The 22336-nt window shown below is 34.1% G+C and overlaps 1 long non-coding RNA gene across 2 annotated transcripts in view; it reads left to right on the top strand.

The window, feature by feature from the left end:
* Window positions 1-20484, top strand: part of LOC134473497 (uncharacterized) — a 48194-nt gene extending 27710 nt beyond the window's left edge. Inside the window, exons 4-5 of one of the 2 annotated variants that reach the window (XR_010043745.1) lie at window positions 6120-6304; window positions 6815-20484. This is a non-coding gene — a long non-coding RNA (uncharacterized LOC134473497). Of the gene's footprint in view, window positions 1-6119 lie in introns of both variants that reach the window. The other variant, XR_010043744.1, reaches the window with a different exon arrangement.
* The last annotated feature ends 1852 nt before the right edge of the window (window positions 20485-22336 follow it).

Below are 22336 nucleotides of genomic sequence, written 5' to 3' on the forward strand. Positions count from 1 at the left end.
ATAATCTTGAAAAATTAAACATTGTACTTCTTCGAATTAAAGACTTTTGAAGTCTGTGGCTAAGGTACTACAAATCTGGAAAAAGGACATAATATAGTAGACATTATAGAAATGGGCACATATAACTAAGTAAGAGAGGCTAGGGATGCAGTAAGAGTAAAATCTACAACTCTATGGTGTTATGTTCTTAGAAGACCTTTTTTATGCATATATTATATGGGCCTGCCTGCCTGCTTATCTCCCATTCTCTATAATTTACAATATTATTTTTGTAGCTGTCATTCTTGGGCACATAAGTAAATCAATGTGTGTATTTAGAAGATACTTACTTGATTTCTGACATGAAATGTGGTTAAGATAAATTTATTCCTTTATCTAAACATTAACATTTATATATAAAAGTATGTTGCTCAGTTGCAAATCCCATTTTTGAGAGTTGTTTTAATGCACTATGAAAACACAGCTTTTTATTTTGTATAAAGTATTTTAAAAAATCTTTTAAAAGTGTTACAAGATTAAAGGAATTTAAAAATCGACATTATTGGCACAAGATTCATGTTAATGTTTACTCATGTAAATAGCAAAAAATACTGCCTAATTAGTGTGGTTGGTAAATTTTTGGTACTTTAATTTTCTCTGTTATTGTAAGTCATGCATAAAATGCTTGCCTATTGAGAAGTGCAGAATTGTCAGAGCTTAAACAGCTGACATCTGCTTACTCTCTTAAAAAAAAAAACAAGCCATTTCAGCCTAATCTACCTCAAATGTGTTCATGTAAATGGAGGTCCATCTATTGACATGTGTTCTTTTCAGCTCAGGATTGGTCCGCATGGTTTATGAAACCAGGAAGACTGATTTGAAATGCAGATGTCGAGAGAGTGAAGTGCACCCTCCTTTTTTTTCTTTGCTGTATGTGTCAGGGTGAAAAATGGCTTGCACAAGGGTCAGTCACCCATACTCACTTAATTACTTTTCTTGGACCCAGAGAACTGTCACAAGCTGTGGTGGATGCAGGAGCTGTTCCTAGTACTCTGTATTCAGGAGTCCGAAATTGCTCTGAAAAGGATTGCTGCTTCAGCCCTAAGTGATATTTCAAAGCATTCTCCAGAGTTAACACAGACAGTAGGAGACACAGGAGCTATTGCTTTCTTAGCCTAGATGATCCTCAACTCTAAAGGTACTTTACAGTATAGTTAAGCAACAAACAAACCAGCCTTCTTACAATCTAACAAAATGGAAAGGTGTACAGATTCATATTATAGAGCTAAAATATAATTAATAAAACATCATTGAAAACACATGAACATGTTATATCTTGATCTTCTAATATATGAAAATAATACTATAAGAATAGACAGTGAAGATGTGGTTGGGAAAACTGCGCAGTGTTGAAAACTAAAAGTAGCATCAATATAAACATCAATGACAAAGGAATCAAATCTCAGAGTTGAAAGGGAACTAAAGATTTTCTAGCGACCACTGTAATATTCAAGTTTCCCGTGAAATTGGTCTTATGTTTGTCCTTTTCAAAATCCTTATTTTCAGTTATTAGTAATCAATTATGCTTTCGTGTTCTAAACATTATACCCTATAAAAGTACAAAATTGTTAATGTTAACTAAGCAATGGATAAGTTCTTTAAAATGGTGTCAATATCATACTAAAAATGAGATGTTCTGTTAATCATTTTTGTACTAAATTATATGTATCATAAGTATCAAACAAATAATGTTCATCCAGTGGTGGTACTATTTAATCATCTGCAATACAGTTTTTAAATAGAACTAATTTGGAAATCAGGGAATCTTTTAAAAATGAGAATGAGACTAGGATGTGAAAGCCTCAAAACTTGGAAATGTTCTGTAGATATTTAATTTTTCCTTTTTATAAAGGACTTTGACTATGTATAAAGCTATTTAAATTATATCTGAACTCTGTGGTGAACCAGTGGATTCTACATAGCAATGTTTTGATTGATTTGATTTGGTTTTTTGCTTAACTGCATCAGGTCCTTTCAATTCTCCATGAGATTGCAAAACATTCTGTGGATCTGGCAGAAATGGTTGTTGAAGGAAAGATTTTTCTAGTTGTACTTACCTTTCTGAAGGACAAAAATGAAAACATGAAGAAAAATGGTAGCACTTTAGAGAGATTGCAAAACATACACCCAAAGTGAAAAGGTTTTTAAAAAGCCTCAAGATGCAATAATATGTTGTTTTACTTTGGAAACAAAACATCAGTTTGTTTTGGGGCTGCAGAGATTTGGCTACACAATCTGGTTAGGTCAGGGCTTTCTCACCCTCAGTAGTAACAACATTATGGATTAGGTAATTGTGTGGGGAGCTGTTTTATACATTGTAGAATGTCCTTTTGCAGCAGCCCTGCTCACTGGATGCTGTAGCAGCCCTCCCCCAAGAGGTGTCAATCAAAACTGTCTCCATACATTGCAGATGTTCCCTAGTGGACAAAAATCCACCCCCACCTGACGTTGAGAACCACTGGGTTATATTAATGGAGTCTGTGTTAAAAATCAGTTTCCATTCATTTCCCCGTTTCATGTCTAGATAGATTGTGGGGCCTTTGGATCTCTGCAATCCTTATCATTTTATGTCAGCCGGGAGTCGTAAGAATATTTCACCTCCAGGTTGAAACAGATACAAAAATCCCTGGCCTAGGATGGCCATTCTAGTAACTGGTCTTACACAGCAATTTCCTGCTCTGAGTTCTTAGAGGAGACAGACAAAGCAAGCCTGTGTTGATTCTGACACTGTCTTTTTTCACTACATACTTAGACTAATCAATTTCATTTCATTATATGTTAAGGTCCTCTTTTTTTTTTTTTTTAATCTAACATCTTTATTTGGTTGAGGTTTTTCCAAGTGGCAGTGCATTCAGCTAGTAATCATTGCTAGCCAAAGAGGGATAATAAGGTTAGCGTTTCCAGTCTGACCATTGTCTTTTGGCATTCAGTGATTAATCTGCTTCATATTCACACATTGTTACTGAGGTTTTCAGTGTTTAGCCAGTTATGAACTAGCCCTAGGCTTAGTGTCTAGGTGAGGAATTTTGACATCCATTATATGAGGGGTAAAAGTTGTGCCACTGATGCATGAATAATTGAACCACAGACTGACTGAAGCCTCTCACAGTGAATATATTTGTGTATTTGAAATGGCAGAATATTGTTTTTATATTTCTTTTTAATAAATATAACAATTTCCCTAAATGATATTTCAATTTTACCAGTTGTTTTTAGGTTTTAAATAAAATATGGCTGCATGAAAGATCATCTTTTGCTTTCTGTTCTGATTAGTTAGCTCTTCTTGTCTCTCAGTTTCCACAGCTGATTGTTGACACAGGAGGAGGGATGGTCACAGGGACTGACTGCATTGGGTTGTGTAAAGGGAACACAGTGCTACCTGGCATCACAATGCTGGGTTACACGGCCACTCGTTCCGAGAACCTGGCCATAGAAATGGTTATTTCCAAGGTGTGTTATTGCTTCATCTACTAGTTATTGCAGAAATATGTTCTAAGAGAGAACCACAAGTTGATGATCCTCTCCAACAAATTATAAAATATAACTAGATGGAGCAAAAGAATTACCTGAAAGGATTTTCAGTTGTCTCAATGCTTATTCTAGAGCTTATTAGTAAAATTTCTCAAAAGAATTCTTGAAGAAAGATTTAGATTATGGGAAATTTAAAGTTTTACTCAGTGTTTATTAACAAAACATCTACCATTTTGAGTATTACTATATTCAAATAAGTTTGCATCTTGAAGAATTAATTGTGCATATTTATAAGCATATAAAGCAGAGTTTGATTAAAAACAGATATTTAAATGACTTTTCCAGTAGTCGTTTTCACCATGCTCAGAGGTCTGCACAGTCCTCCTTTTCCTGGCATTTGGGTAAAAGATGGCAATGGCTAAGATATCATTTTATCTGCTTTTTTTTCCAGTCAGGTTTCATAGACTAATTTGTATTCTTAGACGTAGGTAAGCAGAACACACATCAGATAAGAGTTTTTTGTTTCCTACAAATTTTGTCTTACCTCAATTTGTGACTTTATATAAACTCATCATTAGTGAAGCTATGATGCAAATTAGATGCTCACAGAGTATGCACTGATGCATACATCCTGATCTGCAGAATGGGTCAAAGGCTTTATGTGCTTGTAGTATGTATGTGGTGACCCTCTCGGGTGTGGCTTATCAGCATGGAAAACCTGCTGCTATATGTTAAACAGATTTTTTTTTTTATCCCTTGCTAATCCTTGGGAGAAAAAAGAGCCTTACATCTTTATTTTCTACCAATTCCACAATGAATCTTTGCTTCACTCGCTTTTATCCTGCTTTAAATTTTAAACTACTTGCTCTTTTATGCTGTTTCTTTTCTTTTGTTCTATTAACCATAGGCTGTGAACTGGAGCAGTAATAGTGCTTTTGGAAGGGTCACTGCAAGGATGTTACTGGAATGTTCTTCTTTTTTTTTTTTAGTACTGAGAATCAAACTTATGACCTCACACTTGTCAGGCAGGTTATACACTACTGAACTATCTTCCAAGCTCATTACTGGAATTTTTTTTTTTTCCGGTACCAGGGATCGAACTCATGACCTCAAGCTTGCCAGGCAGGCACTTATAAGCCACTGAGCTAAATCCCCAGCCCCCATTACTGGAGTTTTTGATCCTAATTTTTTTGTATCGAGTCAGAAAGGTACTACCTAGTAACGATGACAGGAGGAGCAGTTGCTGGTGTCCTCCTCACATTAACCAGGAGGTTCTCTCCTTTTTGGGTCTGGGGATGCTGCTGGCCTCTTCCACCTGGTTTGTTTTTCAGTTAGTTGGAGATCAAAGTGACAGCAATAGTCTGAGGCAAACCACACAGTAGAGGATAGATAGGTAACATTCTCTCCTTTCACTATGTGTTAGTACAAGATTAATAATAATACCTACATTTAAGTGACACTGTAATTTTTGAAGTATATTCATGTTGCTTATCTCATTTGCTAATTATAACAAACTGAAGCCAGGAAGACAGAGCTTTGGGGTTAAGGTGGAGGCCTGTCTTGCTTTACTTACTGTTTCTTCAGTTCTTTAATATCCTAGAAGTACGAGCTTTCTAAGAAGTTAACCTCAATCTGAAGACAGATAATGACCTTTTATATGGCAGATAATACCTTTTAGTTTAGGAAAGGAGCATGGACAGGCTTTTTAAGGATATTCATCTCAATACCAAATTAAAATGTAGAGGTAAAAAGTATATATATATGACCATGTGATACTGGTTTTTGTGATGCAAGGTTTGAGGTAATTACTATAGTCCTAAATTAGAAAATTATGACTACAGAATCTGGAATCAGACTTTGATTTGGGTTATTGATTCTTCCTTGGTTATATAAACTGGTGTATTTGTGGCCTTTTTTAATTGTGTTTTTATTGTTTAGATAAAATTGAAGCCTAAGATGTAAAATGTAAATACATGTTATTAAGCATTTCTGCTTTGACATTTGATCACACTAAAATGAGAACTATCACTTAAAATTCAACCAAAATTAATGGAAACATACACACTATTTCAAGAATGATAATAGTGAATATATTCCATTCACAATGTAGTTAAGATTGTTTGAATGTATTTCATCTAAAATATACTTAGGATTGTTTGAGTCTATATTTGTCGTTTTGTTCTCAGATTTATTGTACTTTATGAAAGATAATCCTTTTAAAGATTCTAAATTTAAAAAATTCTAAGTTAACTTTTAACAAAGGAAATGAAGCATTTTAAGATCCTAAATATTTTATGTTTGTCACAGTGGAATATGGTTCTGCCTAGTCCATGCCATCTGTCATTTGGTTAAATGTCCCTCTATCTGGGGGGTAAAAGCTAGTAGAGTTTCTTAGTTAAGTCAGATTGTTACAGATAATTAAGGTAATTTAGTTCTAGGCATTTTATTGACTTAAGAAATGACAGCCTCTGTGATGTGCTCATTTATTGAACCATTTAGGAAAAAAAGGATCAAGGCCAAAATGGTTTCTTCTAATGTTTGAGAGACACAGAAGACTCTTTAATCCTGCTCTAGATTTATAACGCTTGCTCTTTTGATCACCGCTGCAGGGTGTACCCCAGCTGTCAGTCTGCCTGTCAGAAGAACCAGAGGATCATTTTAAGGCTGCTGCTGCTTGGGTCTTAGGTTGGGCGATACACTTCCAACATGCATGGGCTGTTACCGTCACAAATACTTTGCTTGTTCTGCTTTCTTTGTATATGCCACAGAACATTCTGAAGATCTGCAAGTCAATGTAAGGATAGTTCTATGAAGATCTGTTAGACTTTGACACATTTTAAAAATGTGTAATGTAAAATAATTAAATTACATGGACTGTATTACTTCTGTGAGTCAAGAAACAAATTTGTCAAGAGAAATTAGAATCACTTATCCTTAACTCTAAAAACTATAATATATTTTAAAGAAAATTCTTTAGGTATAAAGTTGTTTGTAAAATGAGTGTTTGATTATTGAGTTCAATATTCTTTTGTCATACGGAATAGGAACTCAATAATAGAATATTTTAGTTAGAACTTGTTGAGATTGTTTCTTCATTTTACATGTAAAAAATGAGTTAAGTGCTTTTCTAAGTATAATGTAAAACAGTTGGAGAATATTTCTGAAGCTATATAATTTACCTCTCCTGACTCTACAGCTGACTGATCTTTCAATTATATGTCTTGTGTTTATACCTTTAATTGTTGTCCATAAAATCTACTGCTGATCAGTTTAAAATTGTACCTATTTTATTTTTATTTTTGAGGCAAGGTCTCACTGTGTGGTACAGGCTGGACTTGACCATCTTATGTAGCCCAGGAGGGCTGAAACTCACAGCAATCCTGCTGCCTTAGCCTCCCACGTCCTGGAATACAGGTTTGTGCCACCATGCCTGGCATTAAATTACGCATATTTTTAAAAGCCAAGTTTTATGAAAAATATTAACAAAATAACATCAAATATTAATATAAAGTAGGATGACTTGTTTAATAATCTTATAACTTCACAGAATGCAAAAATGTTTCTCAGCATGCTTTCTATTAGGAAAGCGTGTAACTTTTTGAAAGCACCATGCAAAATTGACTTGAACTGTGGGAAGTTCACAGAAAAAATAAAAATAAAATCAACACCAGAAAGTTAAATTGCACTTAAGTTTTAGTTAAATCAATAAGTTAACAAACAGGAAAACACATTTATTGAAACATAACTTTACATGATATAATGAAGCAGGAAATTTCCTCAGTTTAGGAACATTTTTATTTAACTTGTAAATTTTACAAAATTCTGTTTACTTTGGGTGTGATGGTGCATGCAAGAGGATCCCTGTGAGTTGCAAGGCCAGTCTGAATTGCATAGTGAAACCCTGCCTTGAAAAGATGAAAAGAAAAAGTCAGTTTATGTTTGTATGGTTGTGTTTGCATGTCATTTCTCCACAATTCACTGAGAGAAGTTGATTTCCAAGACTAACACTCTTTCAGTTTATATAAAATTTTTTCTAGGCACATGTCTGTAATCCTACCTACCTGAGAGGCTGAGGCAGAAAGATGATAAGTTCAAGTCCTGTATGGGCAATTTAGGAAGACTTTGGCCTCAAAATAAAAACTAAGAAGCAGTGGGGATATAGCTTGACAGTAAGCACCCTTGGACTTAATCACCAGTATTAGAAAGAAAAAGGCTTTGTCAGTGCAGTGAGTATAATAGATTTAGGGCTTCCCTCACATGTCTCTAAGGTTAAGGCAACGGGACAGTGGTGGTAGTGCTTGGTAGAGAAGAAGATGGGACAATGTGTTCTCCAAGGTTTTTTTCTGGGTTTTGATTTTTTGACCTTCTGGTGAGAAAACACAGCTCCATTTCCTGTCCTAGTTTGTCCAGTTATATGTATGTTTCACACATATACTTTAGCCTTTTGTATGTCATCTTTTGATCTCATATTTCTTTAACCCATTATCATTATTGTCTTTTCTCCTTCTCTCCTCCCTCCTAACTTCCTACGCCTTCCTTCCCAGTCCTCTTCACTTTTCATCCCCTTCCTCTTATCTCCAGTGAACCAGTGGCTCTTGGCCACTTTTGCAGGCAGAAACTGACTAGAATATGATAGTAACTATAATGAATAACAGAGATTATCATTAGTGTTTACCTAACCTTTAAGATTACTGCATTTAACAACTTTTACTTTGTTTTGAAATTAATAATACCTGAGCTAAAGCACGAATGATTAATAGTGGAGTCAATAGTAATTATACTCAAGAAACCATTGTAAATAATGCTCAGGTAACACTAATTTTTATATACCACTAAGTTTATGTAATTTGATTTTTAAAGAATTATGTTATATAGTACAAGTATCACTAGTGTAAAATGAATTTGAAAACATCACTGCTTAAAGTAACTTTTGCTGTGTATTAGCTTATCTTTAATAGGTTAACTAATACTAAAGTTTGTTATACTAATATTTGGTATAGTATTCACTTTCAGGAAATACATTGGGTATTATATTAGGAAGTAGAATCTTTATTAGTTATAGTCTGTTGGCAGTATTTCCAAAAATTTAAATCCATTCAAATGTTTTCTTATTGTAGGGAGTTGATCATTCTTTTTTCTTCCACAAGGTATCTTAGACTGTATCAGTTGTTAGCTGTTATTTTAGCCACGGCAGGAGGATTGTTGCAAGGTCAAGGTCAGCCTGATTACAATGTTAAGGCCTTGTCTTAGACATTTAAAAACGAAATTTTTTAATGGCTTTAAAATAAAGTCAATTCAAGTCTGTTTGACTTAACAGTATCCCAGTAGGGAAAAGTGTATGCAAGAACACAAAGAAATGTATAGTGGTATTTCTCATTTGTTACTGTGGGGGCAGATTTCAAATTATAAGGCCATGTAGAAGTTCATTTTGTCCCCAAAGCATGCCAGCTTCTGATAAGCATTCTCTAATTAATCCCAATGAGGAGAACCAGTAAGCATCCTCCTACAGTTTCTCCCATGTTATCATATAGCCTTTTGTTTCCCTGCTCTTATGTTAATACCTTAATAAAAACAGAAACAAAATTTTTTATTAGTACGTTTGCAGCTCATAATCATGAGGAATTGATACATGTGTATAACACATCTTAATTCTTTTTTACATTTCCTTTCTCTCCTTTCCCTTACCCCTTCCTCCATCTCTTGGTCTCCTTCCTTTTGCAAAAGTTTTCTCTGGTTCCTATTATCTTTTATTTTGGTCTCTGATTTATTTATACTTTGAGTTTCTCATTTAAGGAAAACAATGTTATATTTAAGCTGATGTGTCTGATTTATTTAACATACTGTCTGAAATTTATCTTCCTTCATGGCAGAGTAGTATTCCACTGTGAATAAATACCACATTTTCTTTATCCATTCATCTGTTGATGGATGTATAGGCTGCTTCCAAGATTTAGCTATTATAAGTTGTGCTGCTATAAAATGGGTATGTATAGATGACTATAATATGATGTCTTTAACCCTTTTAGGAAGATACCTAGAAAGTGAATAGTTGGATCAAAGAGAACTTCTAGTTTCATTTTTTTGAAGACTCTCCATACTCATTGCCATAGTGGTTGTACTAGTTTACATTCCTATCAACAATGTAGAAGGTTCCTTATGGTCATGGTAGTTCTGGTTTCACTTTTTTGCAGCTTTATTTAGATATAATTCATTTCCCATACAATCTACCCATTTAAGATACACATTTCAGTGGTTTTTAGTGTCCTTACAGAATTATAAAGCCATCACTACACACTAATCTTAGAACATTTTGAGGAAATGTCAAACTGTTTTCCAGTGTAACTATACGACTTTATATTCCTACTAAGAAAGTAGAGGGCTCTAGTTTTTGCAGTCCTTGCTAACTCATTAGTATCTTTATTTTTTATTATCATCATCCTAAGTGCATGTGAACTGATAGCTCATTGTGGTTTGGGATTGCATTTAGCTAATGATGAAAAATCTTTTGATACACTTACTAATCATTCATGTGTTTTCTTTAGAGAAATATCTATTCAGATACTTTGCCCATTTTAAAGTTGTATTATCTTTTTATTGTTAAGTTTTAATAGTTCTTTATAAATTCTAGATACAGGTTCTTATTAGCTGTATAACGTATTTTCTCCCATTCTGTGTATTGTCTTCATACTTTATTAATGGTATTATTTGCCGCACAAGTTTTACATTTTAATGAAATTCAGTTTGTTTATTTTTTTTTTTTTTATATCGGTACCGGGGATCGAACTCACGACTGCCTGCTTGCAAGGCAGGTGCTTATGCTGCTGAGCTAAATCCCCAGCCCCTTAAATTTTATCTTATTATTATTTTTTTTCTTTTTTTCTTTTTTTCTTGGTACTGGGGATCGAACTCATGACCGCACACTTGCAAGGCAGATGCTTATGCCGCTGAGCTAAATCCCCAGCCCCTCAATTTGTTTATTTTTGCTACATGTACTTCTAGTGTCACATCTAAGAAGGTTTTGTCTATCAAAGGTTATGAAGATCACTCTTATATTTCCTATTTATTTTAATCATGATAACTCTTTGGGCCAGAATGCTTTCAGAACAAAATTTACCTTGTAGAAATTTTGAATTTTTAGCAGTTTAATAAAGATCATCTTTTAAGAGTGATGAACTATGAGTAATTTTTGTTATTTCTCTCATTTCCTGGAAGAACAACTGAAGTGGTATTAAGGGTTTGATTTACACTTTATTAATATTTGTTTTGTTAATTGTTATCCTTATATGAGTTGTTAAGTAAAAAATATGGTACTTAGTGTATTACTTAGTGTGACTTTTACAGTAGTCCTCATCAAACTGGATAAAGATAATTTTAAGAAATAATAGAAAAATGAACAAATTTAAAACTGAAGATGCTATGCTGGTTCACAGGAAAATCAAATCCTGAGTCTGCCATCGAGACTTCTCTGACATCATCATACACTGTGTCTAAGGATAAATATTAGTTACTAAATACAGTAATAATTAGCAAAATTGATACTCTTTTTCATTAAAGTTAGATACAACTTGATTTGATAAGTTAGGTCAATAAAAGGGCTGGTTGACCCATACAATTTTTAAACAATAGTGTGAAGTTCTAAGAACTTTTTCATTTTTCTCATAGCCATAAATAATCAAATATAAAGCATGTCTTCCAAAAGCTAACAAATCTTAAACCTAACATACAACATTATCTTTAAAAAAAGAAACTTCTATTAGTACCTGTTTGCAGTACATAATGATTACATTCACTGTAGGGATTAGTACATGTACATAACACTTCAGTGTCCTATTTTTTTGTACTGGGAATCAAACTCAGGACCTTGCACTTATCAGGCAGGCACTTATGTTGCTGAGCTATAAGCCTGGTTTCTTCCCCCTTCTTTTACTCCTCTTTTACTTTTCCAGCATCAGAGTCATTTATTTATCTTATAAGAATTTATGAGGTTTATCATATATACAGATTATAGAAAGTCCTAATGAACACACATACACACAAACTGTAACCAACAAAGTAACAGGATACAAGATCAACATACAAGGAGTCAACCATATTCTCATGTATTAGTAATGCCTTCAAATATGAAATTAAGAAGATAAACCAGTTAACATGGTACACATCTGAAGGCCTAAGCTATCAGGTGGCTGAGGCATGAGAATCATTTGAGGCCAGAAGTTCAAGGTGAGCTTGGATAATATAGAAAATCTATACCTCAAAAAATATAGTAGCTTTAATAATTCTTGTTATTCCTTGTTGTGAAATTTTGTTTTACCTTTTTTCCATAAAAAGTAAATCAAAAAAATACAGTAACATCAAAAAGATTAAAATACTTTGTAATTATTTAATAAGTATCATACTTATCCACAGAAAACTACAAAAGACTGCTAAATAAATGGAGAGAGGTTCATGGATTAGAAGATTCAGTATTGTTAATATGGCAGTATTGTCATGCCTTGGTACACAGCCACTTTGAAACTTATTGAATATGGTGCTGGACATATTTTGGTAGGAAAATCTCGCCTCTTGTTTGGTACTAGAAGTTCAAGCTAGTATTTGTCAGTGTCAATTGCCTTGTGACTCACTACCCTTTCTAGCCAAATAATTTGTTCAGTGCTTATGGTACTTGTCATGCCACCTGAAACCAATTAATGACAAGAACTAAGGTACCACTGAAGTCCAAATTGATCCATACATTCAATGAAATCACTATTGAAGTCCCAGCTGTCCTTTTTTTCTTTCGGAAATTGAGAAGCTGATCCCCAAAATTTATTTGGAAATGCAAAAGACCTAAACTAGCAAGACAGTGAAAAAAAGGAAGGGGTTATACTGCCCAATTTCAAAACATAATAGGGCTGGGGTGTTGCTCAGTGAGGGCTTATTTAATATGTGTGAAGTCTTAGGTTCAATCCCCACTACCACAGAGGCAGGGTAACACAAAGCCAAAGTACTCAAAATAATGTAGTACTATATGCCACAAAATAGTGTGGTACAGAAAAGGATACATATAATGGAATTGAACTGAGAATCTTAAATAGTCAATTGATTACACAGGTGCCAAGGAAATTTAATGTAGAAAGGATAAACTTTTCCACAAATGGTACTGTGGCAACTGTTAAATCCTCATTTAAAAGTATTTATTTGGACTCGTCTCAGACCGTACACCAGAATTAACTCAAAATGGATCACAGATCTAAAGAATTGACACTATAAACTTTGTCATAAGACAAAGAAGTACATCTCTTTGATCTTAGATTAGGCAATGGTTTCTTAGAATTACACCTAAAGCATAAATGATAGAAAAAATTGTTACTAGGTTTCTTCAGGATTAAAAACTTTTGTGCTATAAAAACCACCACCAGGGAAATTTTATGTCACCATGAAAAGAAACAAAAATGTCAACACATGCTACAGCATATGTGGAATTCATCTTGTACTCTGTGAAAGATTCTAAGCACAAAGTTGCATATTGTATGATATAATTTATATGAATTGTCCAGAAAACCAAATTCATGAAAGTAGATTAGTAATATCCTGGAGGTGATGGGGTTAGGTGGGTAGGAGGAATAGAGTGTGACTAAAAATGGGCATGAGGTTCTTTTGGGGATGAGAAAATGTTCTAAAATTAATTGTTGGGATGGTTGCATAATCTATAAATTTATAAGATTATTGGATTGTGTATTTAAAATAAGTGAATTTATGATAAGTAGAGTAATGAAATCATAAAAACATCTTAAACTCAGATGTGTAAAGAAAATCTTAATTTTTTCCTTGATGAATAATATAGCTGATTATTAATTATAATTTATTTCCCTATCCATAAGAAAGTAGTCATAAATTCAGCTTATTTGCTATCAGTAAAACATTTTTAAAATTATCTTCTATAGCCTATTTCTTGATACATTAATTCTCAAACATTGTTTCAGAAATTAAAGAATGTAAAAAATGCAGTTCAACTCTTTACACTAGTGTAAATTCTGTGTATAACACACATTCTGTCTGCCTGTTCTGAAGAAAATAATGAAACATTTTTTGTTCTCTTGGATACATGGTGTGTAGGGGACATAATAGTATGCCTCCTTGACAAATGAACTAACTAAAACAATGCAGGAAATGTCTAGACTATTGCAAAGAGAAAATCCTTTTCTTCACTAAGATGGATAAGGCGTGGGGGACAAGTGGATGACCGAGAGACAGACACACTGGCTCTTGAAAATGTATAGTTGATATTACTTTTGAAAGTTTCATTTTGTAGTTTAGTGAGTAATACTAGTTTTAATGAATTTGCTATGAAAATGAAAATCTTAACGAATTCAAAATAAGTAAAAGGCAGTGGGTTTTGTGGAAGTCAGTCATTGTTGAATAAAGATCATAATGCACATTATATACTGTTTAATATGCCTTCAAGATTATTTGAAGAATTTTCTATTTTCTTAAAGCATTCTTAAGGAGGTAACACTCAAGCCCAGCTGAACATAGAGTAGGCATTAGCTTGTTAAAAGAGAAAGGTTATGGCCTATGCAAAGGCATCCTACGGATAGGAGATAGCATGGGCAGAGGCAAGAAGTGGCACAACACACATACTTTGATGATAGTAAAATGAAATTTAGGATGGAGCTTGATGGAAGAAGCCTGGAGGGGTATTTAGGAGCTGGTGCAAAGGACCCTATATTAAGGAGCTTGCCCTTAATTTTGTAGTGTGTGAACAGGCTCCAGTGGGTGTAAATTTTGTACTTTACATTTTAAATGGATCTCCTTTGCTTTGCTTTTGTTCACTACCTTTGGTCCAGCTCCATAACATAAAAAGTTAATATTCTTCTACAAAGAATGTATTTCATCTTCAGTCATCAGCAGATTTAGACTTATTATGTTATGGGCTTTTCAGGCATAAATGTTTGTATTTTCTCAAATTACTGCTTTTAAATAGCCATAATCTAACTTGGAAAAGAAAATCTGACATTTTTATTGGTTCACTTTTCACTTGCCATATGGTAACAAAGTACATCAGTTTTTTTTGTTGTTGTTGTTCTGGGAATCAAACTCAGGACCTTGTGCTTGCTAGGTAGATGCTATGCCATTGAGTTATATCCTCAGGCCAGCACAATGACTTTCTAACAAGTTGGTGGACTTAGAAAAGTTCAACAGGTACAAACAGAAACTGGTTCTGTCCTTCAAGAATACATCAGAAGTATTAACAACTGATACCCAGAGAGTAGTAAGGTTAGGAAAATGCAATCTGAAAAGTTCAATAGTATAATATACTTTTTGAGTTTTCAAATATAGATTTCATATACACTACATCATAATGTAAACTTTGAAATACTGTACTCTGTGAGTCCAGTGTGTAGTTTTACTTCTCGCTTGATCTCTTTTCCTTGTAAATTAAATTATGTTCTGGTAAACACACATTTTCAAATCAATCTTGAATACATATTATTTAAGACATTTTTGTACTAATGTATGTTTTACTAAAATAGTTCAGAGTTTTGCACTAATATATGCTTTTACTAAAATACAGAGCTCAAAATCACAACTTTTAACTTAGAAGAGGCTGATACACTATATGTTCTAGTTTTTCATAGTTCCTGCATAAGTTCATATTCACATTAATGACAGTATTATAAGTAGAAAAGAGGTGTTGGATAATGAAAGTGACTATCTAAATGTAAAACTTTATGTAGTGTTTTTTATGATATGCAGATAATCTTTGAGTAATACAGCAAGAAGCATTTTTTTTTTTTGAGACAGGCTTTTTGTAGTGTAGACTGGCCTTGCACTCACTGTGTAGCCCAGGTTGGCCTCATACTCACAGTGATCCTCCTGCCTCAGCCTCTTGAGTGCTGGGATTAAAGGCATGTGTCATCACATCTGGCAAAAGGAAGCTGTTACTTTTTTGCAGTGCTCTACCACTGAGCTAAACTCCCAGCTCAGATCACTAGTTTTCAAAACATTAATATTAAGCCAAACCTAAGACTTAGTCCTTGTAAACCTAGAGAACTATACTATTAAGCACCGCCAAAAACAAATTTATCAAGAGAAAATTAAAATACAAAGTACTGCATCTTGAAAAGCACTTTATAAAGTATGCAGAATAAAAGGCATATTTACTTATAAGTTCCAGCTAAAATTTATATGTTACATATGAATTACAACTTTGTTTATACTTCTATATCAGAGGTTTTTAAGACATAAGAGTTTTAAAGGCACAGACACTGATTTTAAAAGCATAAAACTAATTTTAAGAATAAAACAGTTTGAGGGGATGGAGCTTTAGCTCAGTGGCATAAATGCCCACCTGGAAGCATGAGGTCATCAGTTCAATCTCCAGTACCAAAAAAATAAAAAAAGTTTGGGAGCTGGGGATATACTTCAGTGGCAAAGTGCCTGCCTGGCAAACGCAAGGTCATGAGTTTGATCTCCGGTACCAAAAACAAAAGAAAGCAAATCAAAATAAAAAAATAAAAGTTTCTGGCCCAGTGTGGTGACACATGCCTGTATCTCAGCACTTGAGAGGCTGAGGCAGGAGGATCACTGCAAGTTTGAGGCCAGCCTGGGCTACAAAATGAGTTCAATCTGAATTCCATGTGAAACTTGTGTCAAAAAGGCAAAATAAAAGTGGTTTCTGTTTACATATATTCAGCCAATAAATTCTAGTTAAGTACTTTGGTAGGTTTATGAGAATATCTTGGCCAAAAGTTCCACTAATCCAGTTTTGAAAATATTAATATAAATATTGATACATCAAAACATATATAACTATTATGTATAAAATATACAAATATAGATCACATGTTATGTAATATGTGAAACCATAAGTAAAAGAATTATGAAAATTTTTATCAATAAAATAAAATTTTATGTATGGAATATTCAGGAAGAACCTATTCAGGAAGAACAATGTTTTATAAAGGTTGAAAAATAACTTCCACCTTAATTTTCTTTCTTTTTTTTTTTTTTATTGGTACCTGGGATGGAACTCACAATCGCCTGCTTGCAAGGCAGGTTCTCATGCCGCTGAGCTAAATCCCCAGCCCCTCTGTCTTAATTTTCTAAAAAAACAAAAGAAAATGGGTGGAGGGGAACCTTAAATGAGGAAAGTTAAAGGGCCTCAACATGGAACAACTTAATAGACTGGAATACAGTACATTTTTGATACATTCTTGAGTAAACATTTTCTTTTTACTTTTTTTCAGCATATTTTAACTGCAGCAGGATGAATTAAAAACTTTTTCACAGAATTTAATACGGTGCTTTGTAAAATACCATTTAGAAATTTTAACTACTTGCACTCTGTGACTTGGGGTTTCATTTTAAAAACTGATTAATACTTATGAGGAATTTTGGTTGGCTGATTTTTTAAAAGCAGTAGTTTCTATAATAGGCAGATATAATTTTAGATGCATTTATTTATGCAGTTATGTGTTTCTTAATCACTTGGCAACAGCTACATTAGAACTTCGTTTTGTAAGACAGATGATTAGTGGATACGTATTCTTACCTGTTTTTATCTTAAGTACTTATTTTATATTGCTTCTAATTTGAGTAATCATTTAAAATTTTATAACGAAAGTATAAGAGGGGAGGAATCTGGACTAGGCCTTAGATTTGTGTTCCAGGCCTGACCCACTCCATACCCCTAAGGTGTTTCCGAATGCCTTTGTCTTCTGGTTCTCTGCCCTCCCTGGGGACAGGAAGCAGCTTTTGGAACCATCTAATTTGAAGAAGACCTGCACACAGTCTCATTCAGTACATTTCTGGTAACATAATAATAAGATGAATCTGCATGGGTCTCCATAAGCTAAATTCATTTACATTCTTGAAGGGCTGTCAGAGATAAGTTAGGATAGCAGTGTCTGAAAGCCAGAGGGAAAGAGTTTCTTGTTCTTGGATGTTCATTTGGTTCTTTGATGAGGACTATGGCTAAAAGCTTAGGTTTAAATGTCAAAAGACCCATCTTAGACTCAACTATTAATGTTATTGTCTTTGACGTAGTGTTTAATCCTTTAAGTTACAAGTTATGTGCCTGTAATACCTGTTTCATGAAGTTTATAATTAAATGAAATATGCTTAGGCAAAGGGTTTATTCATAGGAAGAATTCTCTCCAATAAATTTTTATTTTTAATTTTTATTAGTATGTGTTTTAAACATTGTGTAATGTGTTCAGTACGCTGGGATTACATTTATTATGGGGAATTGGTACGTGTACATTATGCATTTTAATTCATTTTTTATTTCCTTCCCTCTTTCATCATTTTCCCATTTGCAAAAATAAGTTCTTATTGTCCTCTTTTGTGACCCACAGTCTCATCTTTCTTTTTCTATTTAAGCATTATTAGGTAAGTAAAACTTCATTTTATACTAATGCTGGAGAAGCTATGTAGTAACTTGGCCAGTTATTATTTTTCATTATTTGTTTTGATGATAACATTTGCAAACATAAAAGATTAAATAAGATTATTCTGGTTAGATTTAAATTGCCCCTAGTAAGATAGAGCACTGTTACTAGGGAGGATTCCACGTTTTCCTCATGAGGCTACTTTTGAATTTCTTAGCATCAGGTAGACTCTAGTTGAAATGGGGCTGTCTGACAATTAATGGACTATCTGACGTATTACTTATCATCTGCATTCTGAAATACATATGTTAATATGTACTTATGGGAAGTTAGGTAGTGCTAAGTGTATATTCTGCCCATGAGGCTCAGGGAGGTAAGTGCCAGGCACATTCCTTGTAGGAATCCTACAGACCATAAAGTCTCTGAGGTTGCAGGGGGAAGAGGTGTGGCATTGGCAGTTAGCTTGGAAATGAAGCAGGTAAAGACTCAATAATTATTGGTAGATCCTAACTGATTAATTGGGGACCATTATTTTAAAGCAACAATGTCAAATGGAAATACATGAGTCATGTGGTTTCACATTGTCTCGTAGGCATGCTTTAAAAAGTAAAATGAAAAATAAATTTTAATGACTTAAAATCCAATATATCCAAATATAATTTCAACTTGTAATCAATGTGAAATTTATTAATACATTAATTTGCATTTTTATGATATTGATTCCAGCATATCTTAATTTGGATGCTAAATTTCACTGGATGTATGTGACCTGTATTTAAATTACATAAAATTTATAGCTGAAAAAGTAGACTTGTAAGTTATTTCAAACACATCAAATGTTTTTCAGTAACTGAATTTGGTTAGGTTTTAAAATTTTAATTAACTATATAAAATTCAATTTCTCAAACACACCATATGTTTAGTCTCAATCACAGGTACTTAACACAGCTTTAAAAGATTTTTTTTAAGAAAAAAATCTACCTGTTGTATTTAAGTAAACTATACCTACTTTGTGTCTGACACATTTTTAAGGCCTAGAAAGGAGAGGAAAGCTTTAAAATCTAATTCAGACTGAGGGAAATATAGTCGTGAATTCATCAGTAGAAAAATACTTTGAAGAAACTCCCTCTTGAAAGACAATCTTTTAAAGGGTGGCAGGCCTTTTGAGGACTAGTCTTACAAGTAGCTTTTTATGTACACATGTATGTTCTTAACCATGACTGTATATTAAGCATACTATTGAGAAAATACAGCTTTGTTATGCCCAACTTCATAAATTGTGAACAAAATTAGTATAATACAAATCATGGGTTTTCAAGTCAAGCAACTAAGCATAGATAAAAATAGCTAACAAAGGACAAAGTAGGTCCCCCATACTAGGTTTTATCTAGAGGAGAGACCTATTTTGAGGCTTTTGGAATTTTTTTTTTTTTTTTTTTTTGAAAGTACTAAAAAATACAACAGAACAAGACAGAACAAAGCCAATCGAGACAATGCAGTGAAATTGGTACAGAACTTCACAGTAGGATACTGGGATGTTAGTAATAGGTATCATAGTATATCTCGTTATCTTCACAATAGTTGTCCAATCAATTAGGTATAACAAAATCAAACCAAAAACAGAACATTATAAAACCAATTGAAACAGAGTATTGAATAGAGCAAAACAAACATAACAAAACAGTGAAAACAACCTTTGCCTTCAAACAGAAGATGGAAGGAAGCCCCCCATATTTGCTATATTGTATATAGTCATCCTCTCAAGACATGGTCAGACCTCTGTCCTCAGTTGCTAACTGGGGTTGGTGGGGGGTTGGAGTTGGGATGTTTGATTTCCAGCCTGCTAGCTTGTAGGCTCACAGGAGCCAAGCTGCTGACTGGGTCTCCACCTGGCTTGCGCCAGAGGGAGGCGCTTACCAAAGGGCAGGTGAATTGCCACCTTCTGCAGCTGCCTAGGTTCCACCATGGCTGGTTCTCAGCAGCTGCTGACTGGATCTCCTTTTGGAAATTTTAAAATTTCACTTTCTTAAGTTTTGAAATTTTTGTCTTTTTTCTTTTTTATCGGTACCAGGGATCGAACTCACAACCACACACTTGCAAGGCAGGCACTTACGCTGCTGAGCTAAATACCCAGCCCCAAGTTTTGAAATACATTTCTATATTCTAGAATACCTGATAAATTGTATTTGACAGATCTTTTTATGCATGCAAGTTATTTCTATGGCATATCAAACATTCCACAATGCATTTTTAATCAGTGTATTTAATACTTTTATACTAAATGTTTAATAAATATTTCATTTATAAGTATAAATTTCTAGTAATATGTGTACAGGTAACAAGAAAAATGATTAATTTCCTAGGTTTATTTAATACTAATATTTGCAAGACATTTATTAAATAGTTTAATGCAAATTTTTGTTTTTATAGATGACAGAATCTGATTAAAACATAGACTAAGAAATTATTTTTAAGGCAAGCAGAATGCAGAAGTTGATTAGTAATGATAAACTGTGTGGTCTGCTTTGGAAAAATCTATTGGGTATGATCTTTAAAGCAAAATTAGTCACTTGATATAATAAAAATAAAATCTCTAACAAAATGTTGTCACTGGATTGAAGTGTTTTACTTTGAAACCATTTCCTTTGCCACTATATTTCTATCCCTTTGCTAAGCACAGTACTTCCTAAGCACAGTATTAGGAGTTAATATTCTCTTCCTTGATAGTCTCAGGCATAAAAAGCTTTACTAGAGTCTAGTTACTCAGGGTACATGCAAGTTTTCACTCATAGAATTATTTCAGATAAGTTTCTTAATTTTGCCCTACTGTGTTGAATCTTCCATAAATCTCTAGTAGGTTTTTTTGCTAGGTGCTGTTCTCCGTAGATACCCACAAAGACAACTGCAGAGAGTAGGTAATCAACCACTTACCAACTGTAATAGTCAGTGATTGCAAGAAAAACAATTTAATACAGAACACACAGTTTATACAATTATTTTGTAATTGTCACTCGAGTCAAAAGTGCAGGAAATCTATCCACACATTAAAGACCCAAAGAATCTAGCTGAGGGCCGAGATCCCACAGCGTCTTGCCTGGGTGAAGCTGAAGACCTAGAGCCCATGACAGTGTTTTGTGCAAGTCTGTTTCATAGATCTGTGTTGGCAAGGCTTAGAAGTCAGTGGTGGAACCTAGAAAGTCTATGCCAGTAGGATGAAGGATCTGTGCCAGCAGACTGAGGGATCTGCACTGGAGTCAGGAAGTGACACTCAAGGTGAGGACCAGAGCTCCCCTGAAAAGTACTACAGCTATCCTCAGCGACAAAATCAGCTCCTCCAACTATGAGAACAGCTGAATTCATATCAGGAGGTCAGCATGACAAGCTTCTCCCAGAGACTGAACATCACATACATCATGAGCCAGAGCCAGGAAGTGATGCTCAAAGTAAGTACCAGAGCTCCCCCAAAGTGAACCACAGCCATTCTCGGCGACAAGGTTCTGAGCTCCTCCATGAAAACCAACAGCAACAGGAGAACTAACAACACAATTTTTTTCTCTCCAGTTCATTTTATGTAGTTGACAACAGTCCTCAGGTGGGCCATCTACACCCCCAGCACTGTGCTCATTCAATTCAGCTAGGTGTTACAAATTGACCACTAGTTGGCAATCTATCACACCAATTAAACAAAGTTAGGTTTTTATATGCAAACTCACAGCAGAGTATTCATAAGTAACATTTGTTAATATTATTTCTAAATATTTGAACTAAATAAATTCTAGATTTATTCAGAGCGAAGTACCTTTAGATAGTATTTTCAAAATTTAATATTTTCAAAATTATTACCTCAAATATATGAGTAACTATTCATAGTTACTTGCATGCGTAAGACTCACTCACATGGTAGATTTTAAACAGATGATGAGTTTTAAGGCATGTGTCATTTTTCTACTAAAAACCACAGGCAAGGTGGGGGACATAACCTCCAACTAGATATAAGAGAGAGATGGTGTTCAAAACCTTTATTTTGGCCAGAAGAGACACAGTTCCAAAAGGACAGGAATATAGGGCCCTTGAAAGAGGTGCTGATGCTGGGTGCATAAATGCATTGATCTGGCACATGGAATCTGCTATCAGGTTTTCCTGAGAGTTTAGGAAGGTACTCTTCTTTATCACAAAATTTTAAGGTTCTCTTTTCATTCTGTCTAAAATGTTCCAGGCACTGGGGATATAGTTCAGTGGCATAGTGCCTGCCTGGCAAGGACAAAGTTATGAATTCAATCTCGTACTACAAAAAAAAAAAAAAAAAAAAGTTCCTCACCTTTCATGGGGCTGTGGAGGGTAAGAGTCTTTATTAGGCATTCTGTGCTTGCACACATGCTCTCCAACCTCACGGAAAGGTTTCTGATTTATCATGAACAAACAGGGAAGGACATGTAAGCTGGGTACTCATGTCC

This window comes from Cavia porcellus, unplaced genomic scaffold (genome assembly GCF_034190915.1).
Source record: "Cavia porcellus strain 051 isolate PalLab524CR breed Dunkin Hartley unplaced genomic scaffold, mCavPor4.1 scaffold_27, whole genome shotgun sequence".
Lineage (NCBI taxonomy): Eukaryota > Metazoa > Chordata > Mammalia > Rodentia > Caviidae > Cavia > Cavia porcellus.